We start from the raw sequence: 14,989 nt of genomic DNA, 5'->3' as shown, positions 1-14,989 counted from the left end.
ATGAAAAAGGGTCTGGGGGTCCTGACTAACCCCATGCAGTGACCAGCAGCCCCACAGAGAAGGGCCAGAGGGCTACCAGGGTCACCGAGCCGTCTATGGGGCTCCCAATGCCAGGGCAGAGGAAGCCACCAGCTGCCCACATCTGTTTTCCAAACCGGAGGCTGGACCAGGCTGCCCAGAGGACACCCTCACCATGGTGGATGCAGCGATGCTCCTCAGACCTGTGGAAGTAACCTGCTCCGGTGCTGGGGTCTTCCCTGGAACCGGAGCTTGAGCAGGGTGACCTCCAAAGGGCCCTTCTGGTAGCTTTTCTGTCATTCTGCAGCCCAAAAACTAATGGTAAAGGCTTTAACAGCATCTCTGCAAACTACTTATCTTAGTTACTCTAGGACGTACGCTCTCTATCACAGACAGGCAATAGAACGAATAAATTTGCCTTCTGTCAGGCAGTATCGAAGATATGAATAAAGCATTACAAGGCAATTTCAGTAACGCAGATCTTTGAACTGTGCTCTGCCTTCCCATCGCTACGCCCCTAACCGCAGCAGCAGAAGGAAAAATCCCTATTCATCACACTGGGACCTTCTTTTGATGTTGACTAGAGATGGAAGAGAGCGTGCTCAGACCCTATGGATTATTGGTCAATATATAAAAAACTCCTTATGAAAGATGCCTTCTGCCTGAAGACCCACACACGGTGGTGCAGGATAAATAGCAGTGAGATTTACAGCAATGAGCCACGATGTCCTTTGACATTGCCCTGTCAAAGCAAAAACAAGTGAGATTCAGTGGCTCCCTGCCAGCCCGCTCCAGCTAAAGGCCATGCCACACCAGTCGCGTTATTACACTGATGAAGAGCTTGTATAAAAACAGGGAAAACTGTCCATCACTTACTTCAATCTCTGACTAAAACTATTTACTCCTTCCAGCCTTTGCTCTCTCCTCCTTCCTACAATTTTTCTTTTTCCTTTCTCATCTCCTTTTTTTTTTTTAGCCAGTTTCCAGAAGCAGTTACTGACTTGCAGTCCTTTTGGATCATGCACATTAGAGAGGCAGAATGTTTAGTTCATAGTATGCTCAGAGGAGCCCCAAGGTGGGACCCACAGATGGAGTCACCCCAAATCAAATGCTACTTTTGAGCACACCAGTCTGACTTCCATTCTTTCTCCTCCCTATTTTTGGAGCCTCATCCTCCCACAGGGCTCATACAGAACTCCTACTCTATGTAGTGGGATTGCGGCAGTCTCAGATAGTTGTTTCTTATTTAGACCAGGTTTTCTTTAAGGTCCCCATCCTGTAAACACCCAAGGCACGTGAGCGGTACCCTTCATTTCTGGGAGCCACTCACATGTTTAAAGATGTACAAATGCCTTGGAGCTGGCAGCAGCCAGACGTGCACAGGCATAGAGCAAGCTTTTAAAAGTGGAGAAAATTGATCTGTTAATAAATTACTCGTTAACTGATCCTCCAGCTCCAAACAGAACAACTCCGGGGATTGAACTCTGAAAACAACACAGGAGAAAACATGCATCTAGAGTCCAGCTCTGCGGGACCCTCGGCACCTTCCCTTCCCTGTGGCTTCCAGGAAAGCTGCACGAGGCACTCGGCCCGATGCATGAGCCAAACAGGATCACCCTTAAGGTTTCTCAATTACCCCAGTAACCAAAAGCAAGCATCTAGAGATCTGCTGTGTTCCTAACAGTGAGTAATGCTTTTTCTGCAGTAAATTCAGTTAGTCACTCTTCACAAAGGCCTTGTTTTTAAAGACATCCTGCTGCATGCTCCGTGCTTTATTTGTGAGAAGAAAAGAACTGTCCTGGAATTGCACTCAGAGTAATATGTGTAGACACACAAGAGAATATACTTTCTAATGCCAAGACATCTTCTTCAGTAAATACTTGTGTTGCATTTTATACACGGCCTTGTTATGCTTTTGATTTGACCACATCAGCATCTAAAAATCATGCAGTGGGCTTCCTCGGAATCATTTGTTTTATACTCACATGCACACAGACACATACATTTAAAGAAATAAAATCTGGAGTTTTCCTTGGCTTGTTTTATACATTTAATGTTTACATTTTCCTGTTTCTCTGCAATTTTCTTTTTATCAAAGCTGAAATCCTCATAAATCACACAGTTCCCAGAGTTTCGGTTTTAGGAATGCAAAACACCACAACATTGATTTTAAGTGGAAATAAAACTCCATCTGGAGTTAGGGGATTCTGCAGATACTCAGCATCTGAATATTAGACCTGAGGCTTTGGGGTGACAAAGCAGCAGCTTACACAATCATTTTGCAGAGCTCACATGTGGTGTCTTGGACATAAATTTAAAATAAGAAAGCAGACATTCTGCTTCATGGTTGTTTAAAGTTACAGAAACTTTTATCATCACGGCATCCAAACCTTTCCCCAAACAGCGAGGAGCTTTTCTGACCACGCAACGACATCGTCGGCTCTGCTCCTGCTATGGCAGGACCTGCAAACACCACCTTTCATAGGAGCCAGATCCCCCGGCACGCAGCAAAGCAGCCCAACCATCTCTGGCAGTCGGTATTTCTCCTGATCTCCTTAACTTTCATCACCATCCTTCCTAAGATCCTACATTTCCCATGACGGCTTTGCTCATCAATAGTAGTTCAGGGAAAATTCCCTTTCCTGGGAAATAGTCAACCCTGGTTTTAATGGCAGCTTTGACAAACTGAAAGGTTTTCCTGAGGGAAGGGTGTGGTGGGAAAAACGGCCCCACCAGGACCCATTATCTAAAAATAAAAGCATGCACCAGCCACTGGGGTAAATGGTAACAAAATGCTATTGAGATTAAAACCATGAACTCTCGGAGATGCTGATTTCCTGCCAGAAACCCATGAAAGAGCACAGTGCGGCATTATTCAGCCGTTTGCTGATCCTCCGAGCACACAGGGCAGCACCGGAGCGCCCGGCCCATGCGTCAGAGCCCTCTTACCTTTCAATTTTTACTGTATCAGAGGAAACAGCCCTTCACGTCCAACCTCTCCAAAGAGCAGGGACTCACCCCCCAAACCATCAGCTAATGCTACTTTCTCATCTGACTAGATGGGTTTAATAGGCGAGACCTCACACCATTATTGGTAGCATCGTTCTGTGACACCCTCACTTTCTCAAGGGGGTGGGTTTAATGGAAAGCCCTTCTAATGCTTTCCATTTCTTACCCCTCAGCCCATCCCTGCAGCCCTGAGATACTACTTCTTTCATCAAAATGTGTATCAATGTTTTTCAGCAAAGTCCCTACAACTTTCTTCCAAAAGAACCCTCCAAAATTTTTGCTTGCTTTTACTAATTTGCTTTTTATTTTGATAAAAATCTGAAATAACGTCTTATTTGTACATGAAATAGAGTTTTTGGAGAAGAGTGAACTAAAAGACACGAAAACAACTTTGCCAAGTGGCACGCGCTAAGCAGCGTCGATCCTTCACGCCGACACCCCAGCACTCCTGCAGCCGGGCACAAATCCTGCCCACCTCTCGCCCATCACACAGCAAAGGGATGAGGCATCTGTAGCGCCAACCAGGCAACACAGCAGCACCAGGGGGAGCTGAGAAATAAAGCAGGTTTTATCTTACAGGACTGCATCTTCTTAAGTTTCTTTTGTCAGAAAGGACAGGGTTTTTTGGATGTGTGTTTTTGTCCACCACAGCACCTCCCTGGCAGGGTGGTAAGGATGAAGTGACTCCCAAACTCTTTGTCCCCATCACCTGAAGGACCAGAACCCTGCTCCTCTCGTTCCTTTGATTAAATAAAGTGCCACTTAATGATAATAAAAATCTTACTGTAGTGCACAGTCTCAGTGCCTGATTACTCAGCATAAGAACATAATACTCAGCCTTAAATAGCCAATCTCAGTTTGTGAAAAGCATTGCCAACAATAACCAGAAAGTTGAGTTTAGAGCAAATAGTCTTGCCAATTATTCCTGGTAATTGTGTCTCAAGCTGGTACGATTTCACGAACAAGAAGATCTCATGCAGAGCTAGGAATAACACTTGTTTTTTAATACCCCTCATGAAACAGACACAAACAACTTCCGAGGGCTAAACTAAGCAAAGATAAATACAAAGACGTTGGAATAGTAACGTATCTGCAATTAAACTGAACACACCTTTTTTGGGAGCTACACAAAAGGCTCCAGTAACAAACCCTAAGAGCATGAGAGTTTTGCTTGCTGGGGCACCAGGGCTTCTGGAAGATGCAATGGCAGAACCGCATAAACTTCTCAAAAATACATAAAATAATTTTGCAGCCACGGAGACTACACGGAAGACTTCATGTATTGGTGGTATACTTGATCTGCCCACACATGGGAAGGTTGGAACTGCAGAGAGCCTAAGGACCATATAACAGCAGCATACAAGTTTCCCTTGCTTCTCATGCAGCCCTTTTCCCTTCTTTAATCCTGGGGCTTAGTTTATCTGCTAAAGATAAGGGAGGGCATCCAGCAAGTTTCCTATGCCACCTCCTGACGACTGGAAGAGCTGGGGTTTCTCACCCTGTGGTCCCAGAGCCACTGCCAAGACAGGATGCAGCACCTTGGGAACAGGGCTAGCACCCAGGGGACTCTAGGATCTGCCTTGCCACCATGGTCATGGGACCTGGCGTGATCAAAAGACCATCCAAAACAGATGCTGTGGGGAGAAGAAGAGACTGTTACCTCCCCACCAGACAAATACAACCCACTTTGCATGGGCCAGTGCTATACAGCCTCACGAGTTTTCTTGGTCTGCTTCAACACTTACTTTCCATTTACCTACTTCATAAAAATAAAGGAGGTAGTACTGCACACAAAGTCCATTAGTGGCTTACCAAGTCCCCAAAGGAGCAGGTATTTTTCCACGCATCTTTAAAGTAATGCTAATTGCATTATACACAGTGGCAAATATACACAGGGGACAACAGTATGTATTTTAATTAAGTGTTACTATTGCTTCCACTGACTCTTATCCTCATTCTCATCAGAGTACGAGGCAGCAAGGCAGCCTCTAGTTTATCAAGCCTGACCCCCTGCTCTGCTGCAGCACATGATCTGGGTCTGGGTCCCTCCAGAAATCTCCCCCTACCTGACAGTGGGCACCAACCTCTACGTTGTTATTTTAAAGAGGTTATTCTCCAATACTAAAAAACAAACAAACAAACAAAAAACATCCTAACAGTTTCCTGGGAATGGTTGGCTTTAAGACCTCAGTGCTGAAGAGGGACAGCCTGGTACCCAGCACCCCTCATCTGTCAATGTTTACGGAGGCACCCACCTTAACAAAATGCTCAGCAACTTCACAGCTGACATCCTCTCTCCTCTCTGCCAAGCTCACCAGTTCCCATTCAGCTGATGGTGCCTTTAAATCATAAGCATATTTACTTATCTGGCATTAAGTTGTAAGCACAACTTCAGGGATGTTCACCACAGTTAACTAAACACTATAAATCCCACAGTGAACGTATATAGTCATATATAAATTATACAAGATCATGAAAATTTATACATGCACATATGCAAACAATTTTTTTCACAGATTACTCTTGTAATTCCCTTATAAAACTGGGGAGTATCTCTTCTCCATCATTGTTTCTTTAAACCTATTAAATCAAATGCCTGCAACAGATCATAAGGATGGGTTATAAATCCAGAGGTATATTTTACTTAAAATATCAGAATACATTCCCAATTTCAGTGTAATCTGAGCTTTCACAATACAGCCCAGTCCTGCTGCAGGGAGAGAGGGGAACACACAGGAGTCCTGTCACACAGCGGTGCTCAAGACAGCAGAGCAGGGCTGGATCTTGGTCGCGGGGCGCGAGCAGCAGCAGGCCGCTTGGTAGGCACACGCCTGCATGCAGAAAGAGCCCTCTGTCCCGTGGTATTTACAGGTCACATACAGGAAAACAAAGCCATGGGGAAAGCACTGTACAACCATCCTCCACAGAGACCTTGGCCAGGGAGCCCCTGGGGGCTCGGTCCACCTGCCCAGGGCATCTGGATGCAGCCAGGCAGATCTACGAGGACGCAGCAACAACATGGGTTGGAAAGTTCTGGTGACACCCAGGTGCACAGACACCAGCATGTGGGGACATTTTAGATACTCTCAAATACCTTGCCTGGCTTTCCCCTGTCACAGAAGGTCTCCTGTTTGTGCAGTGACACATCTACTACCACTTGGGAAGTGTCTGAGCCAACCTAAAGGTGGCTGTCTAGTAGGCAGCAGAAGCTTGTTGTAGCCTTTTGGGATTTCTCTCCACACCCAAAGCTAAGATTATCCCAGGGATGATCCAAATCTCAGCATCTACCTACATCAGCTGTGGGGAGCAGGGAAAGTGCTTGTTTAAACAGGGCACTCCTTGCACTGGCTCAAGCCACTCCTTAACTGTGTTCCAACTTCTTCCCTCCACGTACCGACAAAGCATGACAAGAACATTCCCCAATGGTATAGCTCCTCCACACTGAGAGCCCTGAAAAACTGTTCTCCATGCTATTCAAATGAAATAGTTTTAGTCTGGACTAAAGACATAACAGGGTGGTGGGTTCAAGTTAACCCTCTTATTAAAAAAAAAAGTCTGGAGTAACGAAGGACCAAACCTAATGACAACGATCATGAGCACAATAAGCACTCTTCTTCCATGTAAAACAGTGTTTACCCTCCTTCTTCAATATGTGTTTATGCAACCAATTCTGTACAAGTCTATTACAGAGAGCTTCGCAGTCCGAGGCGACAGCTACCACTGGACTGATGACAACAGGCACCAGGGGGTGCGGTTAGGCACAATCCCAACTCCGTATCTCACCCGGGTCCAAAGGACCCAAGAGATTTTTCAAAGAAACCCACAATTCTCCTAAGCCAGCCTACCCTCACAGGACAGCCAGCGCACGGGTGGAAGAGCGCGTGCGCAACAGATAATTTAACTGAGGGTTAGCACGCACAAACTGAGCATGTTTCTGCTCAGCAGAGAGTTTGCTCAGACTGGTTTTGTCACAGCACGCTGTTCCTCAACTAGTGGGAATATATGGAAAACATGCAGAGTGCATTATCATTCAATTTTCAGTGGAAATATTAAAACAAATTACTATCAGTAGAAGTCAATTTACATTTTTGTATTTCAGAAGAAATTACTAGCGAATTTCTCTTCCTACTAATACAAAAGGAATCGAGCTAGCACGTAACTTGGCTAGCGTGTCACTAGCTCCGCAGGACAAGCCCTAAGGTAGTCCATGCAACAAGCCCTGTCGGATCTAATTGACAGCGATAAGAAGGCAAGGCGCGAGGTGCTGTAACGCGAGGTGCTGTAACGCGGCTGGTGCTCCAACTTCCCTCCTCGCCTGCAATATGCATGCGTAGTTTGGGGGCAGTAGAGCCTGTTACTGCAAGACAAATTCAGAGCTAAAAGGATATGGCAGCCCTCCACACTGTAGTCTGATTGCATTAGACTGAGCACGGCACAAGAAATAAATATTTAGACAGGGTAGATGGCACCCTGAACACATCCAAGTGTCAGTTCTGATCTCCGACAAGTGAAAAGCACCGTCCTCTTTCAGCGCTCACGTGAAGCTCGCCACCTCTCGCTGTCTCATCCAGATGGTGTGCGGGCAGCGCTCTTCGGCTTCGTTCCTAGACAGCTACAAACCACAGCCAATCTGCCATGTTATTTCTGTCTCCCTGCACTGGCTCATCTATCACTGCCAGTGCATCTACTGCAGTACACGCTCCTTCTCTGCTGCTGTTTACAATTAAAAAAGGAAAGAAAAAAAAAATCTCCAAGTCCCAAATTACAATTGAGCTTCAGCTGCACAGTAGGTAATTAAGAAATTTGGGAGCTTGCAACTTCCCAGGAGGTAGTGGACTTAATTAAAATTAAAGCATTTCATTTGAAGAGGGTGGCGTGACCCTCTTTCTGCCAGACTTCAGGCCCATGGAAACCCCTCGCTGGTAGCTATGTAAGCTCCGAGTATTAGGATAAATGTTTTCATATGTAAATTGAGCAAGCATTCCTCAGTGCCCTGCCTACAGAGCCCCTTTATTGCTTCTCCCATACAGTTGTGCCCAGCAAACAACAAAAGGCAACCTGTGTTTATAGGGCACTGGCCTGACATTCCAGAAATCTGCGCTCAAAACACTCAGCTGTGCCAAATGTCAGCAATGTGATGTGGGCAGGTCGAACACTGCTCTGTCTCGCAGTTCCCCCACCAGGAAAAATGGAAACAATCTGTACTTCTCGCCCACTTAACCTATATAAAACCATACACTTCTCAGAACAGGGACGGACTCTATTTACCCAGAAGCACAGCAGCAAACGAGGCAGACGCCCTCTCCTCTCTATCCACTTCACCCAATGGAAAGAGCAAATACAAAATGCTGGACCAGGTGGCTCCATCCTCTCCCTCCTGCTTCTCGGCTTGTCGTAAAACCAATTCACACTGGGTATGTCTGGTCAGTGCAACATGCAGCCCCAGCCCCGTCCGGTCTCAGCAGCCAGCAGCGTGGCATCCCTTTGCCGAGTGGGATGCGGGCAGTGGTGGTCTCATCCGTGCTGCAGCATTTGACCCAATTACAGCTGCCGACAGCATAACAAGGGAAGGAAAGTTAAGCTGCAATTTGTGACAGCAGAGATTCTGCTGGATTCAAACTAATTGCCCACCATTAGCTGTAATAGGTGCAAATTCTCCAATGCAGGCAAAGCCTGTATTTGTTTTAAAAGGGGTGAAAATTTGTTTCACCACAGCTACAAGGGGTGAAGCAAGCACATTCCCTATACTAACACTAGTCTGGGCAAGAGCAGTATCCCTAAGGACGTTACATCAGCACCAGCCATGCTTCCTCCTCCGCTCACCCTGGGGAGGTTTTCTTCACCCACAGCAGATGATCAAGCGAAAAATTGTATCTCCTAAAAATATCAACTGCAATAGGGAACCGAACAGGTAAAGAGCTACAAATTGTCCAGCAATGCAAGTGAGCCCAGAGCACTTTAAGGCAGTGGGTAAGAGAGCATTGGAGAGAGATGGACAAGGACCAGACGATGTGTTGTGCTACAGGATGTATTAAGGGAATGCAATCAAAAAAATCACAATCTGTGAAGGAGGCTAACGGGCACGTGGGCAAGGATTTTCACAAGACATCCTGCCTGGCTGAACATGACACAGCCCGAAATGGAAGTTGACAGCACAAAGGGAGGAAAAATGATCACGGTGACACAACCTGAGGTTGTGGCTGCTGAGCTCATGTTCTGACATCTGAAAAAGCACTGGCCCACAACAGTGAATTAAGACAACTTAATTGCTGTTTCAAGATAATTACTATCGGTTGGGCTGTTCTTCCTTCAATACACATCAGCCCATCTGAGCTGTTTAAGTTCCTGTTTGCAGTCTCACGGCCTCTCTACCACTGCCCCGTTCCAGCTAAGCTAGAACAGGGTCATCTCAGAAAGCATGGCGAAACAACAGGATCAGCCAGTGCTGAAAACAGCCGAATGAAATACCCAGCATCCATAACAATTTCTTCTATGCAGCTTTTGACCAACACTCAACTTGCCTGGCAACTGTTAAAGCAATTTTCACAGCTCAGCTATTGCTCTGCAAGAGGCTGAGGCTCTGTGGTGGAAAGCAGAAAAGATTACAGTCACTGGAAAAGACCACTGTAAAGTTTCAGTTAAGTGCTCTAAGCATCAAGAACTTAAAAAAAACCCAAACAATACCAACATGATTTGGAAATGTGAAGGAAAACTCTAACACAAACAGGGTCATCTTCTAAACTAACAATGTGGGCTTCTTCCATCTCGCAGAGCTGACTCCAGAGACGCCCTCGGTTCGCGTCCGTCACCAGTAACAACAGCATGACACTGCCAGCACGGTATCTGCCTTTCAGGGAAATAGCACCGTTTTGGGTAACCCAATCCTTTCTGTCCTCCAGGACATGGGGTGTTTTGGAGCCAGGCAGAAAGGTCAGATGGATCCTTTGGTTTGACCCAGTACACAACTGAAGCACAGCAAATTGGCACCACCAATTAGACATCAGAATGACGAGGACTCTCCAGACAGTCATTACATCTGAGGGGTGCAGCTTCTACGGGCCATTACGAAATCAGTAAGCTCAGTTCTCACTAGGAAAACAGGAAAGTTGCCTTCTCTTTGTCAAATTACACTTAATTGGTCAATCTGTCAGGAATAGAGACAGATTCTCTATATCTATTTTAAATATCTTAAGCACACAAAAACGTATAGGAGGCTGGGCGTAAACCCGAATCACAATAGTGAAAGAAACCGAAAGAAAAATGGCTAATTTATACTAATAAAATCATTCAAACTAAGCAGGTAGCTGCCAACTGCTCTGTTTAAAAAGCCCTTATTAAATGTGGCGATTTTTCATTTGAAGTGTTTTGATGGCGACTATGTGCACTGGCACCTGAATTTCTGCAAAGATGAAACCGTTGATTTTGCCAGTGGCTGCATGCAAGAAAAAGGAAAAACCCTTAGGTTTTCTTTCTTTCAGTCTATTCCTGCTCAACTAAGCACTTCACAACTGTTTCAGAGCACTGAAGTCCTCTTCAGTCTTCATTATGCCATTTACTCAGTGAAGTTCCTGAGATTTTTGGTGAGAACACTTCTCCCGCACTGCGCTCTGCTTTCGAAGGGTTGCACAACACAGACACCATCTGAGAAATCTCCCAGTGGCCCTGCGAGCCACAGCACGTGACGTGATGCCACTTCATAACGGGGATGCTTCGATCCCACGTCTTCATGTGCTTAACTCAAGTAGGGTGTTTTCATGCTATGTTTTCCCTTACCGACTGAGGGTGGAACAAGCTGAAATCACAAAGCAAGTTGTTTGACGAGGCCACGTCTTCCATTTCCATCTTAAAGGAGTTCTCGTAAAGCAAATCTGACAAAATTCCAATAGGAAATCTGTAACTCATCCCCCAAGTACATCACAGGTGCAAAGGAACATTCAAGGACGAATTTTCAAAAAAACACAGTGCAGGTCTGCTTGGTGTTTGGTTGCAGATTTCAACAGTTTCCAGCAGAACCACTGTAGGGCTCGCTGGACCCAGAGATTTCAAAGCTACCTGCCTTGTTTGTCCACCTATTGTGCCACAGAGGAGCCACTGGAGTCAGCGTGTGTCCCTGTGGGGCTACAGGCATATAAAGAGACATAACTAACTAGCGTTAATCCTCCTTACAGTTAGGAGAGTTTGCTTTACAGAGATAAAAGAGTTGCTTTCAGCACAGCCATGACTGAGATTTGGTACCTGAGACTTGGTCTTCACAATCAAAATCCCTAAAATGTAAGGACAGACCAGGGAGACACAAATGCAAAACCTGGTCAGGGGCTCATTTACAACGATGCTTACTTCAAATCACTGGTGGCCCCAATTAGCCCGCAGGCTGAGAAAATGTCTTCAGAGAACAGATTTTTTTTATCGCCATCTCCTAAGAAGCACCATTAAAAGGGTTCAGGGTATCTTTGCCACAGTGGGAACACCAAGTCAAACGTGAAACAAGCAGGGAAGGCAAGCGGATCACTTCTTTCCCCCGAGAGAAAATGATGCACGCTGACAGGCTGATAAAACCACTAAAATCTGATCCTACTAGCCACACGGCAGGGCCAAACAAATCCGATGCAAATCTCTTCAGCGTTTCCCACAGCTGTACAACAGGCAAAGCAATGTCAGGTAAGGATTAAATGAAGAAATTAACTCCCCGGCACCGAAGGAGCTGAACGCTGTAACATTTCCAAAATCTTTCAAACATATTTCCCCATCCAGGTGTTTAAAGTCAAAAAAATCCCTCCCCAAGAAGTAAGCTCTAAAATACCACACAAGAATTCACAGACTGGGGAAGATCACCATGCCGGAGGAGGTCATCGTAAAACATTAAATAAAGATGCGGCTCTGCAGAGGGAGATGCTTCCTTGGCCGCAGCGAGCTTTCCCACGGCGTCACCTTCGTGGCACTGAACACGGGAGCATGTTAGCAGAGGTCTGTACAGCCCGCTTGAAGGGAGACGGAGCCCATCCTCCTAGGTAACTTCGCCCCTGCAGAAACAATACTTCTGCCCTCGTTCAGATGCTGACACGTACAGAGTGGCTCAAAGTGAGGTTTGCCCACCTCCACCAACTACACTCAGTACTTGTTTGCATTACTCTGTTTTCACCCTGACCACTGGCTGCGACACAGGCGCTGCTGCCTGCTGCTCCACGGGCCCCATCCAGACCATGCTGCAGGCCTGAACCACCTCAGCCCGGGGACAGATGCCCGGGGCGAAGGCGACTGTGGCTGAAACCCGCAGTAGCAGCCTGCCTCGCTTGCACCGGGAGGGGACACCACTGCCACCCCACCCACCCAGGAGGTGCCAACAGAGATGGCACATTTCATAGCTTGGTTTTGCCGCTCAGCAAGCGTAATGATGATTTTTGGCATCCTCCTTCACATAAACCCCAACCTACACAGCTTGTTTCTCTGCTCCCAACTTTCCTACTTTACAGTCAACTCATTAACTGCTTTCATAAAATCAATAGCAGCATTTCACAGATTTCACTGGATATTCAGTAGAAAAAGCTTGCTCCTTGTTCTTTCTGCAAGACCAGGGAGCGATGAGATCTTCCCATTTTGGGCCTCTGCTAAGCACAGCGAGGGAGGCAACACAAGTCTGGCACGGCTCTCAGCGACACCGAACCCGAGCCATGTACGCAGAGTGGCCAGGGCAGGTCAGTCCACAGGATGCTGGCAACATCTGCAGAAACAGCCCTGTCCCCTCAGCACAGCACCAACCACCGTGGGAGCAATTGCAGGGTGCCCAGAATCCAAAAACTCCATCCATGCATCTGACACAATATAAGGCGAATTGCCTGGACTCTATGACTCTGCCTTTTGGTTCGCCTTCTGACTAGTCTGCAATGCGTTTGGGATGGAGACCCACACAAGGAGCTCACATCTCTGCTAGGGCACTTGTGTGTTATTTTTAAACAGGTAATAAATCATATTTCACATTCCGGGCATTTACCTCACCTGACTCCCCAAACCCCTGACTTGCTAAGCTGGGAGCTATGCGAATGCTACAGACAGGCAGCGCAGTCACTCTCGACCATCACTAGCCATTTGCACGGCTTGGATCTGCAATGAAGAAGAAACCCAGCCACGAGCTTTTGTGATTCGTCCTCTGCAAGAAGCAGCAAGCATTTGATTTCTAGCACAGAACGCTGCAGCAAGCACACCTCATCAGAAAGAAACCCTTGCAATGCAAGTCGCACGCTTCCTCAAAGTCTGTGCTGTGAATGTGACACGCACTCAATTTCCAAGGAACCAAACTGGCTGTGAAGGCTGAAAGCCAGGGCCTGCAGCTCAGCTGGAAGGGCTGGAGCCCTCGGATGAGGAAGCCCATATGCATCCGAGGTTTCCTCGGACTACTCTAATTTTTCATTGACTGCTGGGCAAACCGGACACCGCTGCCTTTTGTGCAAGCTGCCAGGGGAGGCTGTGTACTTGGCCGGCTCCTCGGCACAAGCAAAATGGCACCAGCCAAGCGAGAATCGAAGAAACATGACTTGAAATGGATTTTTTCCTCTGCTGCCCTGAGTGCTGTAGCAGCGGTGCCTGCCCCATCCTCACATCTGGCATCGACCGGCGTGGTAAGCTCATGCCTCTCCCTCCCAGCTGGCCTTACCGAAAGGTATAACCAGGAGCATCCTCCTTTTAGGCAGATGAAAAGCTGCTGGACAAGGCAGGAAAAAGCCTCCCCTGAGCTCTTTACAGCCGGTCCCATAGAGTCCTTGCCACTTCACCTCATCCCCCCTAAAAATCCAGACAGCCTTTTAATCCACACACCCAGTGCTGTGTGGCAACATAGCACACGACTAATAAAAAAACAATTTCAATTAATTTTTTACGATTTCTTGAAAAACATCTGTGTAATTTTGCAGCATTTCCTTCTAATCCCACTGACAGAATTATGTTCATCTGCCTGAAATACTGCATTTGTTGTGACTATCACAAGACCTCATTTGGTGGACGTCACGGCCCATTACCTATTTTTAATAGCAGGCCAACCTCTCTCCGGTTTGTGCGTGCTGCAGCACACTCCGCTCTCCTGCAACTGGCCCCACAGCTGTCCCACAGCCCCTGCTCGGCAGCTCTGAGCAGCAGAGAAGGAGCTGTTGCTTGTACAGATGGGTACCCATGTTTTTGAGCTACGTACCTGCCTCCCCATTGCTTCGTTCCTTTGGGCAGCTGTTTATGTCCACGCAATAGGAGTTTTCAGTGTTTTACACCCACTTGTGACATAGGCTGAGGAGTGCATCGAGATCACGGCAGCCTGGCACGTATCTGAATAAATCTGGAGCCTGCTAAATCTCTCCAACATCCCGTGGGATGAGGGAAGACCCTGGAGCAGGTGGCAGGCAGGGAGCCTACAACCTCAAAGCCACTAGTGGGCCAGCCCCCTCTGCCCCTTCCCGGGTCTTGTCATCCCCCGCTGCCCTACTCTGGAGAGCCAGGGCACTGCCTTCCCCCTCTCCCTTCTCTGCCTTTCCCTCTCCGGGTACCGAGCATGCAAGTACTCCAAGGCTGTATTTGCACAGCCCTCGGCATTATGTGTCCCTGTAGTGCGAGTAATCTCATCATAGAAGTTGGAGAACAGGGCTGCCTCTACCCCCTTCAGCTCTCCTACTAAAAAGGCTCTACCCCCCTATTTAGTACGGCTATCTTAAAGGGGCTGCTTTTCATTTTAGGATCTTCTGGTGGGTTTTTAGCCTTTACAAGAGATTAAGAGCAAGACAATAGTTTTGAAACCTTATTAATTGGGGGCAGTTGTACACAACCGGTCCACGTGCTATTCTGGGAGGCACTGTGAGCATCATTAAATAACAGGGATGGCAAAAACAACACTGCTGAAAATCCAAGCATCAGCTGAATGAGAGAGTTAAGACTGATGTGGGCTTCAGCGGTTATGCCTGTCCCTGAGCGCCCAGGCAGCTCATCA

Source organism: Eurypyga helias, unplaced genomic scaffold, assembly GCF_000690775.1.
Source record: "Eurypyga helias isolate BGI_N326 unplaced genomic scaffold, ASM69077v1 scaffold3782, whole genome shotgun sequence".
Taxonomy (NCBI): Eukaryota; Metazoa; Chordata; class Aves; order Eurypygiformes; family Eurypygidae; genus Eurypyga; species Eurypyga helias.
This window is presented reverse-complemented; position numbering follows the sequence as displayed.